This window comes from Canis aureus, chromosome 25 (genome assembly GCF_053574225.1).
Source record: "Canis aureus isolate CA01 chromosome 25, VMU_Caureus_v.1.0, whole genome shotgun sequence".
Taxonomy (NCBI): domain Eukaryota; kingdom Metazoa; phylum Chordata; class Mammalia; order Carnivora; family Canidae; genus Canis; species Canis aureus.
The window spans coordinates 8,000,692-8,026,372 of NC_135635.1; the positions used below are offsets into that span (position 1 = coordinate 8,000,692).

The 25,681-nt window shown below is 41.4% G+C and overlaps 1 pseudogene; it reads right to left on the reverse strand.

Annotated features, from left to right (window-relative positions):
- Positions 1 to 600: 600 nt before the first annotated feature.
- LOC144297734 (small ribosomal subunit protein uS12 pseudogene) lies at positions 601 to 12,749 on the reverse strand (annotated as a pseudogene).
- Positions 12,750 to 25,681: the final 12,932 nt, after the last annotated feature.

Genomic DNA, 25,681 nt, shown 5'->3' on the forward strand with positions numbered 1-25,681 from the left:
CAGACTTTACTAAAGGCTAAGGAGTCAGGGCAATTTACAACTGCAGAAACAGAAACAATCTCATCAAATATTAAACATTCTTGCTCTTAAAAATCCTTCAATCACCCCAATTGATGGGAATTTCCACTCATTGCCTTTACCCTCTGTGGCCCCCCAGCATCACAGCTCCTTCCCGGCTACTCTCCTCTTCTCCCTCTCCTCTCCTTTATCTTCCCAACCCCAGCTCAACTCTCTGCCTGCCCAGCCTTCAAAAAATTCATACTAAGACCCCTTCAGATATTTAGACCCAATATGGTACGCAGCAGAATGAAACAAATCTTCAAGGGACAAGATCCATTTACCTTTGAAGCCAAATGTTGTTGGTCTTGCCCTTTCCCCCATTGATAGTATAATCATGTTTGTTTGTTAATGTAATTTGTCACAGGATTTGAAAATCTGGAGAAATGAGTGATTTATGTCTTTGTATATCAAAACCTTTTTAAAATATAAAATTCAAATTAACCCAAGTATTCAAAGTAATTCTAATGAGCCAGGTCTCACATTTGGAGGGGGTAGGGAGCACATGAAAATTTATTACTGTCATGTCTTCACCATCAAAACTTATGATCTTGGTCTTGCCTTCCTGCCTTTTTACAAGATCAGAAGAGACACATTGGCAACTTAGACAACCTTAAAGTGAATTCCAGGAGTGTCACCGACAGCATGACCTTTGGGACCAAATCCTACAACCAGAACTTCATCATTTTTCTCAATAAAATTCAAACAACCATCATTGGGTTTTTTTTTTGGGAGGGGCGTCATTTTTTATTTTATTTTTTTGCCATTTTTGATCAGCGAGACCCTGACATACTTCCTGATGCCAGAATTTGGCTGTTTGGCTTCAACCTCTACTTTTCCCAGCACAGTTCCCTTTGCACGGGAAGCATCTCCAAAAGGATTGGCTTTCAAGACTGTGCCCAAATGGGCTTTCTTGTCCTGTTTATCATGCCACGTCTGATCTCATCGGTGACTATGAAGATTCCTGGCAATATGACACTTGCCCAACCTGCCAGCACCATGGCCCTAAGCAAGAGAGACACCAGGTCCCTCATTTTGTGTCCATGTTTGTTCAGTCTTAAACTTCTCCATATGGAGGGCCATGCTGGCTCAGTGTCTTGAGGCACTTTCTCTGATACAACTATCTCCAACTGCTACAGAGCCTCTAAGAAAGATGGGAGTGGTCTTAACATGAGTGAATTGTGACAGTTAAGAGACTAATCTTGGGCAGCCCGGGTGGCTCAGCGGTTTAGCGCCACCTTCAGCCCAGGGCCTGATCCTGGAGACCCAGGATCAAGTCCCACGTCAGGCTCCCTGCATGGAGCCTGCTTCTCCCTCTGCTTCTCCCTCTGCCTCTCTCTGTGTGTCTCTCATGAAAAAATAAATAAAATCTTTAAAAAATAATAATAATAATAATCTTTTCCAGTTTCTAACTGACTTTTGTTATCACATAAATGTGACCCTAATTACTTTCTCTTCCAAATTGGGTTTGTTTGTTTGTTTGTTTTTTGGCTTTCTGTAGATCAAATTTGTTTACAAATCATGTGCCTTCGTACTGTTTTCAATAATTTGTAGTCATGTAATAAATGACAGTTAAATAGGGGCAGAGTCTTTCATTCTCAAACGTCACTATCTGGAGTGTCACTAATCCTAGTATTCAATTCCCAAATATGAAGTAAGTCTAAATGATACCACACTTTCACACTTTTCTTTTTTGGTCGGGTTATTAATCTAATAATATCAGTTTGGGATCAGTATACTTTGAAAAAAAAAAAAAAAAGGAAGAAGTATTTTTGCTAAAGAGGAAAAGAGTTCCCAGGTTTACCTTTTTTCTTCATCTAGCCAAAGCCATATTTCTGGCTAAAGGTGTTTCTTACTCACCTTGTTATTCAATTCATGGTTTAGAGATGCCCTGGAGGCAGAGATGATTGCTGAAGGCTTATTCTATCCAGCCCTATGACTCATCAATCCTATGAGTCCACAGTTTGTAATTATAACATAATGGAAGATATTATTTTATGAAAGGAGAAGCTATGACTTGTCCAAAAAAGGAATACAGCTTATAGTAAATATAAGAGGAATTAGAACACAAGTTAACAAACACTTTCCTTTTGTATGAACAGGATTTGAAAGAGTCATTTTAGATAGGAAACAGAGACGCCTAAAGCTTAATTTATTATTTAAAACACTTGGTTTATTCTTTATGAAAAATTTATCCTAAGTTATGTGGGTTTTCTCTTGAGAAATTAAGCTTTTGAAGAAAAGGGTTTAAATATTTTAATATTAATTAAAATGTATTTTTACTAAAAAAAATGTATTTTTACTTATTCAGTTACTTAAGTTTATATTTTAAATTTCCTTTTACTGTTGATATACTTTCACTTAATTAACAAAAAATGCATCACTACCATAATATAAACACACGTGTTTTAAAAAAAAGCAAGCGATCTGCCAATATGATGAGTAGCTACATTTAAAATGCAAATCCTTTATGAACCAACTGACTTACAGTAATTGTGCTGTATTTTTCCATTACAGACAAGAGCATTTTGGACTATCTTATGAATTCAGAGTCCAGGGAATTCCAATGAGATAATGTCATTGACCTTGAGTACAAATAATCAGTGGTGAATATTGTAATATGATAATGTGAAAGTTGCAAGGAGCTCATTCTCAGACTCTACCAGAAAACCTGCTAAATCAACAATAGGATGAGACACAGTGTGAACTAAGAGAGCAGAACTCTAAGGCATGTTACCTAAAATAGAAAGGCTTCTAAACAACTGAGAGATTAAGTGTGAGCTCTCACGATTAACTGCTATTAAATTAGTTTGGCTTGTGAGCATCTATCATGTACCTATCAGCCCTGTGTCACTTAAGTGGCCAAAGGTAAATGTCAACTTTCAGCTGAGCGGTTCTCATTGGGTAGTTCCTTCTGCCTATTGTATCATTTAAATCAACTAGTGTTCCTACCACTCTGAAAGTATGCAGCTTCCTCAGAAATGCCCCTGTTTCTGCAAGCAGCACAGTCCTCGGTGAATAAAAGACAAATACTGACTCTTTAAAGGGGAATACCATAGGAGAACGGGATTATCTGAGCCACGCTATGTACGTTTACACCCACAGGCTGCCAAAAAAATCCTTGATATTTGTCAGAAATGCAGTTGTAATTAGGGAAAGCAGAAGAAAACCAACCTCAGTTTGCTAACTGACCTGAGGCATCTAATTTATGTACATGTTCATTTTGTTAAAACATGCAAGCAAAGAGCTATTGGAAGCCATATGCCATTCGTTATGAAAAGCACATTCCTTTAGTCTTTGTAACAAAAGCCATATGGCTTTCCGAAAGTTAATTATATCATAAATATGCTGTAATAGTGGGGAGTGTGGTCTAGCAATTGCTGGAAGAAACTTTTGAGACCTGGCTTTGAGTCAATTTCTCAATGGATTCCATTTAGAACCTTGGGGGAAGTGACATGGTCATTGAGCCTCCGTTTCCCAATATTCAAAGTGAAGACCATAATAATATGGAACCTACGTGGGAGAAGAAAATGGAAATGTCTTCCCACTTAAAGGTAAAATAATGCTTCAGACTATAACTCGGGTCAATAAAACAGTAAAGCAGTAAAAGATTTTTTTTGAAATACTGATTGGTTCATCAAAACGGTCTCTTCCTCCTTCTAATACATCCTTCCCACCATTGCCAGAGTAGTCTTTCTGGAGGTTGTTTAACTCCATTGTTAAATGTTACTTATAAAATAGCACTTGAACTCTATAAATGGCCTTTATAGTCTGCCCCAGCCTGCTGTCCAGATGCATCTGCCAGCAGTCTCTCCCTGCCCTGACACACAGGCATACACACCATATCCCAAGACAGATCATTCTCGTTTATTTCTCTGTGTGTTTCAAGGTCTGCTCCTCTGGCCTGCTCCCTTGGAAGAGGCCCTACCTCCTCTTCACCACTTATTTCCTATATGCGTCAAGACCCAGACCGTCATCTTACCCATGGTGAGATGTTGGACTTCCTCAGGCCATTTGTAGTTCCCTGCTCGAAGCTACCATGGCACTTGCTGCATACCTTCTTAAACACTTATTAGATTGTGCAGTCTTTATTTGTAAACATACCCCCTTCTCCTCCACCAGAATTGGGCTTCCGAAGTAGAGAGTCTAAAGCCTGGCAAATAGTAGGTACTCAATAGTATTGAGTTTACTAGTTTATCGTCCACTTTTTAAAAATAGAGGCAACTGGCTATTTGACCCCGGGAGTCAAGTTTTTAACTAGTTTCCATATTCATTTCAACCTTTCAACTCTCCCTCCATCTGTAACATTTTCTAATAGTCCAGAAAATGACCCCAAGGGACTCATAATGTTCTACCAACAACAGACTCTTCCACTGCGCTATCTTTTTGATGCAAGAAAATGAAAGGATTTTAGAACATTTTTAAACAAAGATTAAAGCCAAGAGTTTTCTGGTTAAACTTCAGCTAACCAAAAAATTAAATGAAACACAGTCCTCATTCCTGAAGCATTTCAGTTAATCATGGTTTTATGGAAACTTAATCCAGCACAGAGGCTGAACTGAAACAAGACAGCCAACAAGTCCAACAGATAATTACATCTTCATCTGACATAACCAAACTGGGTATAGTTGTGCATGGCGTAATAGTAATGAATGTAAATTGTCTAACATTAAATTCTCATCTCAGCGATACAAAACATTGCTCTAATAGCCTAATTTGACTTTTTAAAAATGTTACTTCATTATGCTTCTGGTTTACACTTAAATGAGACAGAAAAACCTCTCTCAGACTCCATAGGATTTGGATTTTCTAAAAAGTGGGTGTCCAAAGAATCCTCGTTCAGAAACTAAATCATCTCCACATGTGCTAAGAGTAGCAAAAAGAAAGAAAGAGAGAGAGAGAGAGAGAAAGAAAGAAAGAAAGAAAGAAAGAAAGAAAGAAAGAAAGAGAAAGAAAGAAAGAGAAAGAAAGAAAGAAAGAAAAGAGAGAACATTTATGTCTGATACGCACATAACTTGGAAAAAAACCAAAAGAATGTCTGAAAGTTAAAGAGGAGAGAGGGCAGAGAGTCTGACTTACAAATTGGTTGGGAGCTATTTTATAGGGAACAAGTTTTAGGATCTGATTTAAGGGCAAGGCAACAGGGAAATACTAATAATAATAAAGGCAAGAGGGAATCATTGATATAGTTGAGCTCCAAAACTTTAATTTCCTCAAAATAGTTTCCAGATGGTTAAGAATGTCTTTCTATGTACAGTATTTTCAGGAGCAAAATAAAAAGTTATCCATTAGCTTACATGGTAATTTTTCAGCAAGATGCCACATTCATTTTAAATTGTCATTGCTGATATCAACCCTTTGATGTTGGAGACACCTGCCTGGGGGCCAGCAGCATACTCTATCAGAATGTCAGGAACTGTCACGAGGACCTGGGCCCTGGGAGACAGGGCTGTGCGTCATGGGTATGTAGCAATTCTGTGCTTTGATGTCTACTTTCCCTCCAGAAGGAGAGTACTAACCAAATGTCTCAAGATTTTCTCCTTTCTTCCCTCTGCATCTATAGGATGCAAGTCATGGAATGATTACAGGGAAGAAGTAACGAAAAGATTACAGAGGGAAATAAGGTGGCATTTCTTGATTCTTCTTTTCATCTCAGTGACAACAGACCCAGACTGGGACTCAGAAGACTGGAAGCTCATCCTCAAACCCATTTCTTTGCTAAATTAATGAATTTCTCTGTACTTCACTTTCTCTGCCGTCCTTCTATTTTCTTAATAGAAATATGACAGTATGAATAACCCTAGTAACTGCATGCGCATTTCTTAAAAGTCTACTATATAAACACAACGACTTTTTAAATTACCAAACCATGCATTCATTCATTCATTCGACAACTACGTTTGAACGCCTGCTATATATCAAACTCTGCTGAAATTTAATGGTAATTAAAACACGGTACCTCTTCTCATGGAGTTTAAAGTCTAATTTGGAAGCCAAGGACTGATCAAATAATCACACACATAGGGAGTTACAAACTGGTGTGTATATAATTACAATACACAGTTAGTAGCGGTGGTGGTATTATCTTCATTCTACAGATAAGGAAACTGAGGCCCACTCCCGGGGATTAAATAACTTACCTGCTGTCATACAACCAGTAAGTAGAGTCAAAATTCAAGCCCAGCCTCTTGTTCCTACCGTTTGTCTGCTGAAACATGTAGAAAACTATGGTTTTTTGGTAAAATAATCTAGACAGCATGTTCAAAACCTATCTCTGTCCCCTTACTGTTCTGCTGGTGATTTTAACCGCCTCACACAAAGGATAAATTCCACTTGGTAACTCTTTGTGAGAGTTACATTTAAAACAAAGAAAAGCAAAACTTTCAATTCCTTTCAATCAGAAATTTGATCTACTAGGATAAAAAAAAAAAAGGAGATGATTTCCTAATTGCTTTTAGAAAACAGGAGGCTCTGTTGCTCATGTTTTAGCAAAATGTCTTCTCCCATTGTCCTTGCACAGTAAGCTGTACATAGGTTGATAGAATTTCTACCCTGAAGGAAATGATTCTAAAATTTGATGCAATGCAATGTGAAATGGTGCCATCAGTCTATATTTGAGTCTTAAAAATAAGGTGGGAAAGCCAGACCTGAACAGACCTCGCTCCACACCATTTTGAGGCTAGAAACGCATCTACAGAAGGTATGTTGTTGTAATTACTACAACATTTTCATCTCAAATCATGCTGCTTCCCAGGCTTCAGCCATGCCAGAAGATTTCAAGAGCAAAAGAAAAAAAGGAGCACAGCAAAGGAGACGTGCTCTGACAAGTTAGTGTGGAATGCCTTTTGACTTTTTCTTACAGCGGAAAGATTCTTTGGGGGATGAAGATTAAGCAATCATCAGAAATGAGCCTCCTCATATGACTAGAGAATTAGTACAGAGACTATTTTTTGAACTTAAAGCATCAGAAGCCCAGATTGAAATGAAGAATTACTACAAACAACTAACCATCGTTACGCTTGATACTGCTTACAAGACAAAACAGGAATCTTTTGGGCAACTGCCATCAAGATGTGTTAGGGAGCAGGAATTTCACTCGTGCGCAGAAAATTGAGAACATGAAAAATTGTGTATAGTTGTTGAGATGTATAAACATCTGAAACAAAAATAACACAAGAATCTATAAAAGCACTTTTCTTCTCAGCAGGGTCCATGAAATACATGGAGTGCTGATTAGTCCTTATTTTGTAAATGGGGAGGGGTGGGGGGAGGAAGCCCAGCTCTAACATGACAAGTTAATACTTTAAGAAAAAGAATATACCAGAATATGCGGGCCCACATCACTCCTTAACAGAACTCCAACTTGAATCTCCTAAACTTGTCATGAAAATGTTAGCTTGGGATCCCTGGGTGGCGCAGCGGTTTGGCGCCTGCCTTTGGCCCAGGGCGCGATCCTGGAGACCCAGGATCGAATCCCACGTCGGGCTCCCAGTGCATGGAGCCTGCTTCTCCCTCTGCCTGTGTCTCTGCCTCTCTCTCTCTCTCTTTCTGTGTGACTATCATAAATAAATAAAAAAATTAAAAAAAAAAAAAAAAAAAGAAAATGTTAGCTTTAAGCAGGTGTGCTTTCTCAGGAATGGGAGGGGTCCAGCTAAATAATTGGTGATTGGCCACCAGGAAGCAAAATGTAAATGAGGAAGATAAGTGGGGGAACCTCCCCACCCAGTATCATATTAAAAATAAGTGTCTTCACATAGGTCAGAATGGCAGACTATTTTCCATTCCCTTCACTCGACTCTTTAGTCCTGTAAATAAATAAGAATGCTCTTTCTCCACATCCTCTCCAACTTTGGTTTTTTCCTGTCATGTTAATTTTCCCCATTCTCACTGGTGTGAGGTGGGATCTCACTGTGGTTTTGATTTGTATTTCCCTGATGGCAAGTGATGTGGAGCATTTTCTCCTGTGCTTGTTGGCCATGCGGATGTCTTCTTTGGTGAAATGTCTGTTCATGTCTTTTGCCCATTTCACGATCGGATTGTTTGTTTCTTGGGTGTTGAGAAACGAACAAAGGGTAGTGGAAGGGGAGGCGGCGAGAGGTGGGGTGACTGGGTAACAGGCACTGAGGAGGGCACTCGATGGGATGACCACTGGGTGTTATACTATATGTTGGCAAATCGAACTTCAATTAAAAAAAAAAAAAGGTAAAGCTTAATAAGTTACTTTCAAATGGGTTAAAAAAAAAAAAAAAAAAAAGAATGCTCTGAGCAAGATACACCCAGCAAGAGACACACCCCTTTCAGACAAAAGCTAAGCTTTGTCTGCTTTCCCAAGGTGGCCTAGATTTTAGAGCTAAGATACTGAGGTGGGAACAGTTGGAAGAACTGGCTAAACTAACTTTCTCCGCCAGAAGCGGGCGTAGGAATGATGTAGGAAATAAAGGGATCTCCCAGACCAGCTTTTCCTGTTTTAAGCCACTTATAACCAAGCTTAGGGGTCTTAGTACATAGGAGCCTAATGACTGGATTTCAATTTGAAGAACGAAATGATTTAGAATGAAATGCAGCCAGCCGCAGCGCCGCATGACTAAGAGTCCACTGAGGCAGACCTTTTGTCTATTAACAAAAGACCTAGGAAGTGTTATGCCAAACAAATCAAAGTTCGATCTTTAGGGGAACTTAACAATTGTCTGGGAAGTGCCCACGAAATAGCCATGCAAATTTTCAAAGCAACAAACCGTAAAAGCGAGCCCGTATGGCTCAAACTGGGTAATGAATCACAGCCAGTGTTTATCAAATGCCAGACACTTTACAAACATCTTAACCTCCATTTCACAGATGAACAAACTGAGGCTCATAGGGCTTATTTGCCTTGCCCAAGGTTACATAGAGGTTGGCTATATATCCTGCTCTTCTCTCTACCATCACTCACCACCCGTAGATACAGTGCCCTACTACTATTGTAGCGCGGGTAACCTGGAAAAATCATTATAAAATAATGTTGAATGAAAAAAATAATATGAACTGTGTACATCACAATCATGTAAAAGTTCATATGCAGGTAAGAAAGAAATGGAAGGAAATAGGAAGCACATTTAAAAGTCATGTTAGGGTGGTAGGGTTATGGAGGAGTCTTGAAAATTCCTCTTTATGTTTTTGCAAATAGATAAATACTTGTCAAATGTTTAAATGATTATGCACTGAGGAGCATGTTCAGAACCAGGTAATATCAATCACCAGGGAAGACTGCCCGGATAAGGCGGGTTTTCGTGACCATCTTGGGGTTATGTTGGCCAAAGGGAGAAAGAAGTTGCCAGAGCAGTGACAAGGCTCTTAATTCAGCAAATTCAAAGGCACTAAAATAAAGCAAGGCCAGTGCAGCATGGAGACAGTTGTCGGGAAGGACGAGATGTCTGAATTTTATAAGCTGGAAAATAAAGAGTAACACCATGACAGCGTATGAGGAACTTTATTCTAACCGCTGTGTGCAGGATGGTTGAGAGGACAGAGACCAGGGCAGGGAAATCACCAGAAAACTGTGGAATGAGAAAAGCATTTGATGTGGTACAAGCTTCCAGTCTTCCCTCAAAGCATAGCATTATCTAAACCACCCCATAAACTACCCTCAGATAAGCACATCCGCTGCATGTTCCTCTTTTCGTAAGTGAGAGTTGGGGTACCTACAATCTCAGTGATCCCGTGAGACTTGTACCACACCAAGGTGATCACACGCATGAAGCTCAACAGGTATATAAATAATATGAATTAAATCTATTCAATGCACTGAAGTGTTGCTCTTCCCCTGCTCTTGAGAAACCCAGGAGAGCTTGAATAAGCCTCACGTGTGAGTGGGTATCCACGACACACCCATTAGAGAAATAATGTAATTAAAGTGAAATGCTCTGACTTGCATTTCATTAGTCACCGATAGATAAGCCAAATATAGCGCAAAGTTTAAATATGTCTAGCTGGGTGGTGGACAAGCTGCTAGAGGTAAGTAAGTGAATAAATTGACGTTTAAAAATAGCTGCTATTTTAGGGCCATACAACACAAGGGCTTTGTGCGCTCACTTTTGTGTGACTTCACACCATGGTAGGAGCACATACTTCAGGACGACTGCTCTTGTTCTAATTATGGAAATGACGGGACTGATCGAATTACTCACAGCCTATCTTGCATTACACCAAAGAAATGACTGGGCTTTGATATGATGACTGAGAATTACAGCCATTTGATAGGATGATTGAGAATTACAGCCATTTCTCCAGGCCTTTGAAGGAAAGGAAAGCTCAACTGATGATACAAACGTAAACCAGGGCGGTGGAAGGTTGTTCGACCTTCCAGACCGCTCAGTGGGCTTGGTTGTTTTTACCCTTAGCTACTCCTGCCTCATTTAAAGGAAACTAGCTCATAGGAAAAGGAGCTACTGTAATCTGGACAGAACTACTGTTTTTTGATGGTTCTTTTTATAGGTATTGTTGATGGGTGTCTCCTTTGTATAGTATCAGCTAGATTTTAAAATAAGCACTTTGTCCAACTAAAAAGGATCGGGGGAGAGGTAGAATGACTGATGAGCCTGTAGTGGCCTGATGTCCATAATCTGATTGGTTCACTCCCCATGTCTTTGCTCCTAGAAATACCACCAAAGGATTCTGAAGCTTCGCCTACCTCATGGGTTCGGTGGCTTGCTGTGGGTGGTGTGGTTAGGAAAACAACCAGGTGGGGGGGGGACCCCTCTTCATTCCTGAAGCTGAAACCCTGGGCGCTTGTGCAAAGGGAGAGAATGAGACTTCTCCTGGGCTGCCTGGGGCAGGGAATAGAAAAATCAGTGGCCACACGGACACAGCACAGTCTTGTCCCTTCATGCCCCAGACAGTGAGTATTATATGCATGATAATACGGTTTCTGCTCACATTTATTTTCACCTCCAGGTAGATGGTGGTTATTAAAGAGTCAATTGATCCACTTCCTTGGGCAATGCCCATTCATTTTTGACATTCACCCTTCCCCATCCTGCCGGATACTCCTCCACACGCACAAATACGTGCCAAAAGATGAGAAAGCCAAAGTTCTAAGCCAAGGTGTAACAGTATAGCTTCCCAGATGCCAGTGTCTCGATGGCAGAGTCATAAATGACCCTCCCCACGGTGCTGCAGGTCAAGTATGGAAGGACACTGAGACGTCATGGCTCCAGATCCAGTTTTTTTCTCCCCTTCTCCGGTTAGCCTAAGCTAGGGCAAAGGGTCATGAACAAATGCATGAACTAAATTTCTACCAGCCCATAATTTACTGAGCAACTTACACAGAACTGCATAAAAATAGCATAATGGTTAACCCCGATTAGTGTGTATTTTCCTGCCTTTCCAAATCAGGTTTGCTTCCTCTCCCTGCTGACCCGCACTGTATTCTCTCCCGCCCTACCCTCAGAAAGTGTTCACAAGAGGGGAGTCAGAAGACTGATGGTCCTTCAGGACAGAACGACTAATGAGGCTTTCAGTGGGCCCTTCTTTCGAATAAAGAGCTGTAGGTCCCTGCAGCTGATAAGACCAGGGCCCAGGAAAGGTCTGCTTGGAGCCTCTGAAATGCTGCCTGCCTTCCCCCAGGATTCACACACATCCTTGAGTTGGCCCCGATGCCAACTGCCAGGAGAACCAACTAGCTGCTCATTGCTTATATTTCATTTATATCCATTCCACCAATATTTATTTCTTGGTTGCTGTGGCAGCATGTTTATTTGCTCTGAGTTCAGTATTTAAAGGAGGCTGTGAGGGTAACGTCCTTAACCAAGAAATGTGAGCTGTGTCTACATCCCTGGAACCCTGGGCTTCCTGGCCAGTAGCTTCAGACGCCCGGCCCCCGTTCTCTGTTGGCATGCTTCCTAAAACTGGAAATACTGACCCAAAGAATCCTGCTCCTCAATCCTTCCTTTATCAACAGCGACTCTGGAGGAGGCAGGAGAGCACCATGATGTCAGCAGGACGCTGACAGGGACCTTCTTGGCACCTCCTTCCCCGCACTCACCAACACCCCCAGGTGAGAGCAATGCGGCTTCCGTGCAAGCAAAACTCAGCACAGAACTGGCCGGGTTGGGTTTATGTGGGCACACACTTATGCTGCGTGATCACCATCTTCCCCCTTTCCCTCTCCGAAGCTTCTCGTCCTGGTCCCTCAGCCCAGGCCACAGTGACTGATGGCATGAGCTGGGGAGACGGATACTGAATTCAAATCCCAACGCCATTGACTCCATATCAAGTTTTGGGCAAGTTTCCTAATTGCCCTGAACCTCACCTTCTCCATCCGTAAAATGGGGATATACGACCACTCTGCAGACTGATACAAGGATGAAATGGAATCATGCGTGCAAAGCAGTATGCCAGCTACCTAATAAGCACTCAATGAGTGCCAGCTACTATTATTAATGAACCTCCATACATGTAGGTGCTCAGTTGAAGCGGTACCCTAGGCACCATTCCACTTTTCCTTCTCTGTAGTCGACCTGAACTTTGGGCCAATTAATTCTACCTCCTAAATTCCAGTGAAATCCATTTCCTCCTTCCCTTCCCTGCGACAATAGCTCAACGTCTTTTCTACTATTCTAATCTTTTAACTTACCTGGTACATTCATCCTCTTCCAACCATTCTGCGCACTTCCCAACAGCGTGAATTTTCCAAAATGGAAAGGTGTTCCTGACATTCCCCGTGTTTGGGTCCTTGGGGGGCTCCACGTGTTGCCTTCAAGATGCGGTCCTGGTTCCTCCGAGATGCATTCAGAGCGAGGACCGCATCTCACTGCCCCCTCTCCTTCCTCACAGAATGGTTTCTACCTCTTACAACAGCCTCAGGTCCAATTGCCTTTGCACAGACTGTTCTCTGTACATGTTCTTGTCTTGACAGGATGGACTCCCATGTATCCTCTTTTTTTTTTTTAAGATTTTATTTATTTATTCATGACAGACAGAGAGAGAGAGGCAGAGACACAGGCAGAGGGAGAAGCAGGCCCCCCTTGGGGGGCCTGGTGTGGGACTCGATCCCAGGACCCCGGGATCACACCCTGAGCCCAAGGCAGATGCCCAACCGCTGAGCCACCCAGGCGCCCCTCCCAGGTATCCTCTTAAGACTCCATAGCCAGAGTTCTTTCCCAACAGTCTTCCTAACTCCTCGCTCACACATTAGACTAGTTTATTTTCTGTTCACTTGTCTGTCTCCCTTTGTTTAGGACTGAGTTCCTTGAGATGAGGGGCTGTTTATCCTGCTGCATCTGTATCCCCAGCAACAAACACAGATGCTGGGTCAGTTCATCCAACAAACATTCAATGAGCCAAGCGCTGAACTCGGTGCTAGGCACACACTTGCTCTCCACCACTGCATAGGCCCCTGTGGCTCTGTGAGTCTTGGTGCCACAGGGAAATGTGAGCAGGATCTGACTACCTAAGCTCTGTCGTCAGGATTCCCACGCAAACCTCAATAGCTGCCCACTGGTAGATGCAAACCCTTCCGTGTAAGTGTTACCTAAATTTAGTCTCACAAAAACCCCGGAAAATATTACCTAAGTTTTGCAAATCAAAAAGCTCTGGGAGACTTAATGGCTTGTCCAATGTCAACCGGCTGGTGGTTGGCATCCCTGGGTATTAGGAGAGGCGGCCTTGCACAGCAGTTATGAGATAGCTTTTGGAGCAAGACCAATACCAGTTCAAATCCCAGCCTTTCCACATCTGAGCTGTATGGGCTTACAGAAGTTACTTCATCCCTTTGGGCCTGAGTTCCCCTCTCTTGGAAAGAGGGAGAAATAATACTTATCTGTCAACTTCACATGGGTTGTGTGAAATCCAAATTAAAAACTGAACATAAGCTTTTCGTCCCAGAGCCTCTAAGATGCTCAGGGGGACCCAAAATCATTTCAGAGCCCATATTCTTAATCATTCCATGGTTCTTACTTTCTGAAGAAGGATTGAGACTGAGAGGAGAAAAATCAATTCGATCAGAAGTTATACAGGGAACCTGATGTCCAAACCGAATGCTCTTGTGTCCAGTAATCAAGGACACCAAGAAAATGACCTGTGCGCCAAGTACATTCTAGATATTTCTTAGAGAATTCAGATCTTGTCTGCCACCGAGTCATGAGGCTTTGTGAGGCGGGGAAGTCTTCAAAAAGTACAAATAGACAGGATTGTTTTCATTACTAACAGTCTGAGTTGGGGCCTTCTGAAGGTCCGGTGAAAATGTCAGGTTATCTAAACATCATCTCCTTCTCCTATCACTTCTGTGGGTAGTAGGCATTTGAATACCCACTAAAATTAGTTGTTAATTTTGTCAGGTAGAGTATTTTGGTCCCATTTTGTGAAAATAACGTGACCTACTTATAGGTGTGGTATAAACGGAATAAAATTGTTTTCACCGTTAATCGTAATCTTAAAGCTCTAGACAATGATAATAATATTACACAATCATTAAGCTCATACTATGTGCCAGGTACTGGGGATTTTTTTTTTTAAATACGTTATTTCACATAATGGAAGAACCCAGTGAGCTATCTGAAGCCTAGTTATCCTCAGCCATTCCGTACGAAGTACCTATTAGATAGTAGGCCCTGGGCTCTCAGGGAACCAATATAAGTAACATGCCTCCCCTGTCCTCAAGGGACTTACCATGCAGCTCCAACTTAGATCTCGCCTTGGACAAAAGAGGGATAAATAAATACCTAGGTAGACTCAGTGGAGTAGTCCGCCTTAATCTAATACAAGCCAACGGGAAAAGGAGGGTAAATCATCACTGCAGTGTAGAGGCAGTAGGAAAGGAAAGTAGAGCTGGGAAATTAGGAAAGTCTCCATGGAAAGACACTCTCTGAGATCACGAGGCCTCCATAGGATCGTCTTAGCTCTCGACTCCAGTGTCCTTTGCTATTCTCATTAGAATTTCCATTCTATTTATAATTTTGACCTAAGTCCCAGCACCTGTTGTGACTCTATCTCGCAATCAAAGTAAGAGGATCTGGCTTGCCTCTGTGTGTGTGTGTGTGTGTGTGTGTGTGTGTGTGTGTGTTCACAGGGTTGCTCCCTTGCAAACCGTATTTTCCCATGATCTGCCTCTCACCCTTGACATAGTGTGACTGCCACCAGAGCACAGGTCCCTTGGTCCGTACCTCACTGAGTCTGAGTCACGGAAACATTCCAAACGAGGATGGGAAATGACAGAAGGAGTTCCTGGCTTCAGCAGGATTTGTCTTCTTTGTGAGGACAACGTGACCTCAAATTAGACTGTGTCTTTTGGGTTGGGATATCATACCATTTTGTGAAACTGCTTCTAAAAATCATGTTTTATATTAAGACCAAGTTTTCACTAAACAGTGAAGCCTTTCGTTTGGCACATTAGACGGTGTTCTTTAAAAACCCCAATATTCAGGAGGCCTGGGTGGCTCAGTGGTTGAGTGTCTGCCTTTGGCTCAGATCAGGATCCCGGGGTTCCAGGATCAAGTCCCACATCGGGCTCCCTGCACAGAGCCTGCTTCTCTCTCTGCCTTTGTCTCTGCCCGTCTCTGTGTCTCTTGTGAATAAATAAATAAAATCCTTAAAAAAATAAAAATTTAAAAAAAATAAAAACCCCAATATTCAGTAGTAGTCTTAGGATTACGTTTACCTTTGAGTTGGATCTGACAAAATTTCACCTTATCGGTAGTTCTGGTGTTGACAGACTACTCAAAAGCATTAACAACCTGGAAACATTCACTCCAAATATACAAATAACAACACTTGTGCATAAGCCGATATAACTCATCCAAGATTTAAATCATTGCATTCCTTTGTCCTAATACGTCTTCCTGGTTTGGGGAGGCTTTGAATTATATAGCTCAAAAACCACACACTAGCAACTCAGACACAAGCATACACATGCTTGAGGCTTGTGTGTATTTGCAGGCTGTAGACGTGACTTTTATGCCGTCCTATTCCCCCCTTTTCAGGGTAGCCTCGAGCTGTAGAATGTGCCAGAAGCCATTTCTCAACAAGGTAGATCTGGCCAGGCCCCTTGCCCACATAGAACCTCGCCATCAATTACTGAACCAGGTTGAAGCTCCCTAAGGAGGATGAAGGTCTGCCACGGTGTCTCCACCTGAGTTTCAGCAGGTTCCCCAGCTGCCCCAGGCACCTGAGGATTTCCAGCCTTCGGGAATGGACCCCCTCAGTCCCCTCCACAGGCTCCAGCTCGCCTACTCTGTACCCTTTGCCCAGACTCCCCCTCAGCCTACAGGACCTCCTGTCTGGAGCCCTTCCAGGAAGACTTTTGTCCTTGTCCTAAAGACAAATTCAAACGCCAGTCTCCCTGAGGTGGCTGTCACTCTTCCCCCACGTCCTTCCTCGGGGGTCACAGCATCCTCTCCCACTGCCCCACCTTAATGACAGTTCGTACACGGTGCTGTCACTATGGGCTGACGGGGCTGCCTCCCCTACGCCCGGGCCCCCGGAGGCCGAGATGACTTCTTCCCCAGCCCCAGCACATCGTCTCCATCAACAGGGCCTATTCGCAGTAGATGTTTGTCAAATAAATAAGTGAACAGAATAGGTGAAATCCATCTTTCATCTTCCTCCACCTTCCCCATCCCCGGCTGCCCTTCCTCACCCTTCCTCCCACCCCTGCCCCGGCCCTGACTTCCCGGCCCTCGTCAATGCCCTCTCTCGGTCCCTAGATGTCCATTCGGTTCCAGCCACCACACTCCTCACCTGCTCTCATTAATGGTTTTGATAAACTCATGAGGCCGGTTGATAAACTCAGCGATCATGTCAATGCTGACGTGGGGTTTTGGAAATTTGCCAGGTGACAAAAGCTTTGGCCAAAGTAACGAATGTCTAACTGTAGGACTTCAGGCCAGTCGGAGGCTCTCTCACCATCCCTGCACCCACGCCTGGCATTTTGTGTAGGAGTTGACTTCTCACGACTGTTACAGGTGCCAGTATCTCTGTAAACTCTTGGCTGTGCGGATCTGGGCCCTGGGGAGTCAGCCAGCCTCAAACCGAGTGGCCCAGTCATTCTAGAACTACCAAATTATTGAGGCTGCTTGAAAAAAATAGATGTTTTGGGTTTTTTTTCATTTTGTTTTTTTAACAAGGGTCCTCTCATGTAAATTACATATAAGGGAGGCTTTACCTCCGAAAACAACAAAAAAATTAAACTCAGCAGACCTTATTTAAACACATTAGTTCATTGCATCTTCTTATTTGGTGAACAATTGAACACATAGTTATTTCCTAATGGGGGAAGGGGATATAGAACCATTAAAACCCTGGTGAGAGCTGAGCAGAGGAAAAACTCTTTCTCAATGGTCTCTGAGTAGAGATAACGAGGTAAAGGGTAAACAGTAAGAAGATGAGCTCAGAAGAAAACCAGAGTTTTCAATGAACATCCAGCTCTGTTGCCCAGGAATCTGCAAGCTCCCTCTGTTGGGTGAGACATCCTCTTAGGAGAATAAAGGACACATAGTGAGTCCTACCACCTGTACTGCACATCAAAAGAGGGCATGAGCTATATGGAAGAGCCACTCTCCCCAATTTCTGTACATCAGGCTGCTAGAGCTATAAACAGATAAAGAGGATACCGCCTGCCTTAGCATCCTCAGAATGGCCCCTGAAGCCAAGGCCACACTAACCAAAGCAGGAAAGCCAATCACAAACCATCTGGCTACATAGAAAGATCCTGAACTCACCTCCCCCCACCAACCCCCAGACTGAATCCACAGCTACAGATGGAACAGTTTCCTCTTCAAAAACCCTAAAGGCTGGCTGAGTGACAACTACATGGTAGGTAAATGAGAAGAAAACTGGGTGGGAGAGGCTGCGACACACTCTCACCGTAAACCCCATCCCTGGCGCAGTGACTCATCACTGGGAGGGAACTCAAAACCCAGAGCTCCTTCCTCCCTGAGGAGCAAAAGGCTCAAACCCTACGTCGAGCATCCCAAATTTTATGACACACACATAAGAGATGACCCTCCCAAAGATCTAATTTTGAAAACCAAGGGGGCCCACAGTCCCAAGAGCCATGAAACAGCTGTGATCTGAGACAGGGCTCTTAAAGGGTCCACTACTCACCAGGGCCAGGGCCCAGCTCACAGGTAGCCTTGGCACCCACACTTTAGTGAAGGAGGCTCACCCACTTCTACTAAGCCCTGGCTGAGAAGCAGGCATCTGATTGACGACACACATTTAGGAGGTGGCTGGAATGCTGTCCAGGGACAAGCACTGGTGGCATCATCTAAGCACTCTCTTTGCATGCTCCAGAGCACCAGTGTCTCCTAAGAGGGAGACTTTACATGCATCTGGTGTCCTGATTTTTGCAGTTGCCACCCAGGGGATGCCTGCCTCTTGATCACCTGGCACTGGAGGCCAGGGGAGCTTGTTTTTCTGTCACATGGCACTGGAGTAATTCCCCTGTCCGGCACCCCAGTTTTTGTGCTGCCAGGGGATGCCTCTTTATCACCCGGTTCTAGGGACCAGCAGGGTTGGTGCTGGTGGCCCTTCAGAACTGTATGTATTTGCATCCTGTTATAAAGTGTTGCCTGAGAGTCTGGCTTGAATGTAGGTGCTGAGATCCTCCCCTTTGGGACACTGACAGGTCTTGGCACATCCTCCACCGCTGGGTGCCACTGAAAATATACTAGGCTGTTTACACAAATACAGGAGTTTGAGGAACAACCAAAAGCTGGGGCAGAGCTAAACAAAAAGCTTCAACTCCTACACGAGGCCGCTCCTTCGAGATCAGGGAGCTGATTGTTTCCTTATTTTCTCAGGTATTCATTAAAAATGCCCCTTTCCTACAGAGGCCTTCCTTGGCAGCCCCAAGTAAAATCTCAACCTCTCCTTAATACTTTCTAGCCCCCTTCCTTGTTTTTCTCGAACACATTACTATTTAACATGCAAAATATTTTCATGCTATTTTGATTTCTCCCACATTACAACAAAATCAGTGATTTATATCTATTTTTGCTTTTTTTTTTCACTGCTTAGCTCCTTCTTGCAGAGCAGCACCTGACATATGGTAGGTGTTCTATACATACATAGCAAATGAACGGATAAACATAAATATATCAGCCTTCCACATATGTGTGGGTTTGTTCCTGGGCTCACTTTCTCATGCTATCATTCTAATTGTTTACCCTGCACAAATATGACACTGTCTGATTATAGCTTTGATATAAAAAGTCTTCATATCTGGTTAGGAAATTTCCTGCCTCTTTTGCCCCAACTCTGTATCTTGACTTTCCTCAAAACCTTTTGTCTTATAAAGGGGCACCTGGGTGGCTCAGTAGTTGAGCGTCTGCCTTTGTCTCAGGGCGTGATCCCCAGGTCTGGGATCAAGTCCCACATCGGGTTCCCTACAGGGAGCCTGCTTCTCCCTCTGCCTATGTTTCTGCCTCTGTCTGTGTGTCTTTCAAGAATAAATAAATCTTTTTAAAAAAAATTTTGTCTATTATTGCTCTTTTGCTGTTTTATATATATTTTAGAGTCATCTTGTCAAAACGCTATGGGGTTTTTGATTTGCAATTTATAGATTAATTTGGAGGAGGATTCACATTTTCACAATATCGGGTCTTCTTGTCTGTTGTAACAGGTAGTTCAATAAGTGAAAGAGCCCAAATGAGAATCCAGGTCTGTCAGCCTTTCACAGCAACCAATTCTATTTCCTTCTGTTGAACTTTGTGAAACTGATTATACATGTGGCAGCACTCTGGAGCTCACTCTGCTTAGTGTCATAACCACATCCTAAAATGCTGGCGGATTGCCCTCCTTCACTTGTAACACGTTCTGTAATTGACTCAAGGGGCTGTTGTCATCCTGTGGTCAAATGCAGTCAGTCCTCTATGTCTTCTCTGAGTGTGGCAATGACCTTCACCTCTGGAAAACATCTTTGTAGTCACCCTGGGAGGAGGGTTTTTGATTCACTTTTAAATTAATTGCCTTGGGAATAAAAGGGAAAGTTTAAAAGGAGATAGTGACATATAGCACCCAGGCTCCTTTCATTTTACTCTGCTAACATGTTCCTCATGAACCATGAGAATTCATGAGGCAATAATTGGAGTGCTTGAGCAATCCCTTAAGGGATTGCAAGTTCCTGTTAATGTGTGCTGCTACTCTCCTGCCCCATGCCAGTGAGAGACTGCTAGTCAAACATCATCCTCTTCACCAGTGAGCCTAGACGGTCTTAGAATCCTTTCAATATGGTGCTCCAGTAAGGGCTACTAATTGATTGGCTTTGGTAAAAAGGGGAAACCTATTTACCTTTTTCTCTTTTGGTCTAATAAGTTTTGAAACACTTAAAACTGGGATGAGGACAAAGTCAGGGTCTGCTCTGTGGCTTTGGAAGGACACTAGGAACACTCACTCTGAGAGAGCATGTCAGCCCCTTTGTCTAAAGGCCTTGAGTGGAGGAGCCATCTGAATTTGTGAAAGCAGAGGCTTGGCTCTGATAATGGACTAGATAACAAAGTACGTGTGGGTGCCCAGAGGGTACAGAAAGTACTGGACTTAGTAGCAAAAGCAGATGACCCAGCAGGTGGTGTTGGTCCAGAATGCAATGTATGAATACTGCCTTTCTTCAAGAATAGCAAGGGACATCACGGGTTGGGTTATAGAACTACTGTCATGTTAATTTCAAATAATAAACTTGCACATCAGTAAAATCATATTTAACACCAAAAGAATAGGGATTCCACTCTTACTTTACTATTATTGATCCAAACTGCCTATTATCCTGTGGATCCAGGATTGATGCTGAGCAAGGCAGTACTTGAACACGGCTGAGCTCTGCTGGGGTCAGACATGGGTTCAAATCTTTGCCACTTTCAAGGCGTGTGTCTTGAGACAACTTATATAATCTATAAACTAAGGAAACTTAGTTTCCTCCTTTGTAAACCAGGGATAATAATAGAACTTACCTAAAAGGGTTGCTTGAAGATTGAACTACTGCATTTCAGTGCTTAACTTGGCACCAATAAGCGCTCAACCCTGTATTAGTATTAAAAGTTTCTCTGTCTGTCTTACTCATACACAATGAGCTTAAAAGTGATGACAGAGTTTGGGGGTGTCTGGCTGGCTCAGTCAGTGGAATATTTGACTTTTAATCTTGAGGTCATGAGTTCAAGCCACACATTGGTCATAGATCTTACCTTAAAAAAACAAAAAAAAAGAGAGTTTGGGACTGATTAGGAGAATGGATTTTCTTGATGTCTGAGTCTTGAATCAATATAAATGTGACATGATCTTTGCTGCTAAGAGGCCGATTTGACTCACAAATTATATCTACACATTTTAAAGAATAAAATTTGGGCTCTAAGTTACAAACTGTATCAAAAAATTCTCTTGACTTTTAATGTCATCATTTAAGAATCATGGATTCCTAAAATCATTTTAGAATCAAATATTGACAGGTTAAAAAGACTTTTGCCTGAAATATTAAAAGTTAAATATTGCTGAAGGTATAGTTTTAGTTTTAGTTTACATTTTAGTCTTAAACTTTCAGACTATTAACAAAATAAGCATTCGGATAACTAATACAGTTTAGAAAAAATTAGAAAAAATGCAAGGATTAAGAATTTCTGATAGGTCTATGTGATTTAAGAGATACATGAAAATGGGAATATTTCATATATATTTTTGACAGAACAATTTCTTGATGCCCTAAAAAGGGCACAGAAAATGTAAACTTTGATTTAGTTCCCTGGAGAGGGTTTTGATTTACATAACAATCCTTACTGTATATATGACTAACAATCAAGTGTCAAAATATGTAGGCAGAAACTGATAAAATTAGAAGGAGAAAGAGATGAATCCACTATCATTTTGGAGACTTGAACATGCCTTTTATCAGAAATGGACAGATACAGCAGACAGAAAATCAGTAAAGACATAGTTGAACTCAACAGTACCATTAATCAACAGTATATAATTGACATTTATGGACTATCTCATCCAACAACAGCAAAATATCCATTCTCGTGCTCACATGGAACATTCACCAAGATAGACCATATTCTGGGCCATAACACATGACTTAGCAAATTCAAAATAATAGAAATCAGGAGTGCCTGAGTAGTTCAGTCAGTTGGGTATCTGACTCTTGGCTCAAGGTCATGAGATGAAGCCCTGGATTGGGCTCTGCACTCAGTGAGGAGTCTGCTTGAGATTCTCTTTCTCTCTCCCTCTGGTCTTTCCCTTGCTCATATGTGCACTCTCGCTCTCTCTCGCTCTCTCTCTCTCTCAAAAATAAATAAGTAAATCTTTTTTAAAAAGTAATAGAAATCATACAGGGTCTGCACTCAAACCACAAGGGAATTAAACTAGGAACCAATGAAAGGAAAATATCGGAAAATGCCAAAATACTTAGAGATTAAGCAACATACTTCTAAATAACGTGCATCAGAGAAATTTTGAGAGAAATTTAAAAATATTTTGAACTGAGTGAAAATGAAAATACAACTTATCAAAATTTGGAAGATACAGTGAAAACACTGCATAAAGGGAAACTTACAGTTTTGAAGATATGTTTGAAGATAACAAAGTTCTAAGTTTCCACCACAGAAAACTAGTCCAAAATAAGCAGAAGAAAACAAATAATAAATAATAGAGCAGAAATCAATGAAAGTAAAAAGGAAATCAAAAGAAAGTCAATGAAATGAAAAGCTGATTCTTTGAAAAGATAAATAAAATCAATAAGTATCTAGACAAAGAAAAAAAGACAAATTACTAATATACTAATTACTAATAAAAGACTTCATACTGTCAAGATGTCAGTTCTTCCCAACTTGATCTATAGATTTAACACAATCTCAGTCAAATTCCAGGTAAGTTTATTTCATGAATATCAATAAACTGATTCTAAAATTTATATGGAGATGCAAAAGACCAGAATAGCTTAAAAAAATCACTGAAGAAGGACAAAGCTAGAGGACTGATACTACCTGACTTTAAGACTTAATATGAATGTATAGCAATAAGACAGTGTATTACTGACTTATACACACACACACACACACACACACACACACACACACACAAATCAACAGAACAGAATAGAAAGCCCAGAAATAGACTCACAGGAATATAATCAAGTTGCCTTTGACAAAGGAACAAAAGTGATACAATGGAGCAAAGATAGTCTTTTCAACATGATGGTGCAGCAACTGGACAATCACATGCAAAAAAAAAATTAATCTAGATCTGCATTGCTTCAAAAAAACTAACTCAGAATGGGTTATAGATCTAAATGTAAAACACAAAACTACAAAACTTCTAGAGTATAACACAGGGAAAAATCTAGATGACCTTGAGCAAAGCGATGACTTTTTAGATAAAACTCCAAAGGCACAATCCATAAAAGAAATAATTGATAAGCTAGACTCCATTAAAATTAAAAATTTGGGGAGCTCCTGGGTGGCTCAGTCAGTTAAGTATCTGCCTTCAGCTCAGATCATGATTCCAGCTCCTGGGATTGAGCCCTGTGCCCTGTGACGGGCTTCCTGTTCAATGGGGAGCCTGCTTCTCCCACTCCTTCTGCAGAGCCCTCTGCTTGTGTTCTCTCTCTCTCTCTCTCTCCCCCCACCCCCAAATAAAATCTTTCTTAGAAAATTAAAAACTTTTGCTCTGGGAAAGATTCTGTCAAGAAAATGAGAAGATAAGCCACAGACTGGGAGAAAATATTTGCAAAAGACGTAACTGATAAAGGACTATTATCCAAAATATACAAAGAACTCTGAAAGCTCAACAGTAAGACAAACAACCCAACTATTAAATGGGCAGAAGACCTGAACAGACACCTTACCAAAGAAGATATATAGATGGCATATAAACATATGAGAACATCTTCAACATCATACGCCATTAGGGAATTGCAAATTAAAACAAGATACCAGTACACATCTGTTGGAATGGACTAAATTCAAAGTCCTGACAACACCAAATGCTGACAAGGACATGGAGCAATGAAAACTCTCATTCGTTGTGGTAGGAATACAAAATTGTACCTCCATTTTAGAAGACGGTTTAGCGATTTCTGACAAAATTAAACATCCTTTTACCATGCAGTACAGCAACGGTACTTCTTGGCATTTAATCCCAGGAGCTGAAAACTTATGTCCACACAAACACTTGCAAACAGAAATTTACAGGAGCTTTATTCATAATTGCCAAAACTTTGAAACAACCAAGATTTCCTTCAGTAGGTGAATAGATAAATAAACTGTGGTATAGTCAAAGAAAGGAATATTCAACACTAAACAGAAGTAAACTATCAAGTCATAAAAAGATGTAAACTTAGATGTATATCATTAAGTAAAAGAAGACTTAGCAAAACTATGGAGATAGCAGAAGGATCAGTGGTTGCAGGGGGTAGGAGGGATGAAAGGATGAATAGCAGAGCATAGAAGATTCCAGAAAGCAGTGACACCACTCTATATACTATAAGAGTGGGTACATGTTATCATGCACTTGTAATAACCTATCAAATGTGCAACACCAAGAGGGAACCCTAATGTAAGCAAAGATCTTTGGAAAAGAATGATGTGTTAATATAGACTCATTGACTGTAATAAATATGCCACTGTGATGAGAGATGTTGATGGTGAGAGAGGCTGAGCCTATGTGGGGATTAAATAGTATATGGGAACACTGGACTTTCTGCTTAATTTTGCTGTAACTCAAGACTACTCTAAAAAATAGTCTATTTTTAAAACCTATATATCTAAAAATGTAATTATTCTTTCATACACATGCTGTGTCCTGTTTTCTCTCTTTTTTCTTTCTGTCCTTCGCACTAGTTAGATATTGGACGTCTTAGCTTATCCTTCTAATTTTGTTCCCTTCTTTTTTTTTTTTAGAAGATTTTATTTATTTATTCATGAGAGACACAAAGAGAGAGAGGCAGAGACATAGGCTAAGGGAGAAGCAGGCTCCATGCAAGGAGCCCGATGTGGGACTCAATCCAGAATCCCGGGATCACACCCTGAGCCAAAGGCAGACGCTCAACTACTGAGCCACCCAAGCGTCCCTGTTCCCTTTTCTTTCCATTGCTGTTGGTTTTGTCTTTTTGTTCTGCTTTCTGAGAAATTTCTTCATTATACTCCAAACTTCTTCCTGATTTTTTTTCTGCTATAGCGTTTTTAAATTTCTATGTGTTTCTTGTTCTCTGCGTTTTTCCTCCTCCTATCCTCTACCTCCCAGCCCTAGATTCTGTTTATTTCTTATCATATCTCCTCTTATGCATAGGTCTTATGTATACAGTTTTGGTTTTGTGTTTTATCCTCTTTCCTAAAATGTCTTGGGTTTTCCATTAAGTTGTAACTTTTAATGCCTATGTGTTTTTCATATTGGAAGTTTTCCTCCTATATCTGCAGATTGTCTCTCTCTATTCATATTCAAGAGTGAAGCCCTACGAAGTTGATTGTGAACTAAGTACATGGCATCATTGTAGGATGATAGGGCTGAGAGTTACCTTTTCTGTTAATTGACCCACGAATATGGTACCTATGGCTTTTTAAGTATCTGAGTTTGGTTAGTTTTGTTTCTCCATAAGAGTTTCCAATTTGTTGTCTTGCTTATATCACCCTGGCTGCCAGTCAGTGTTCTGGAGGGATCTCATCTGTACACT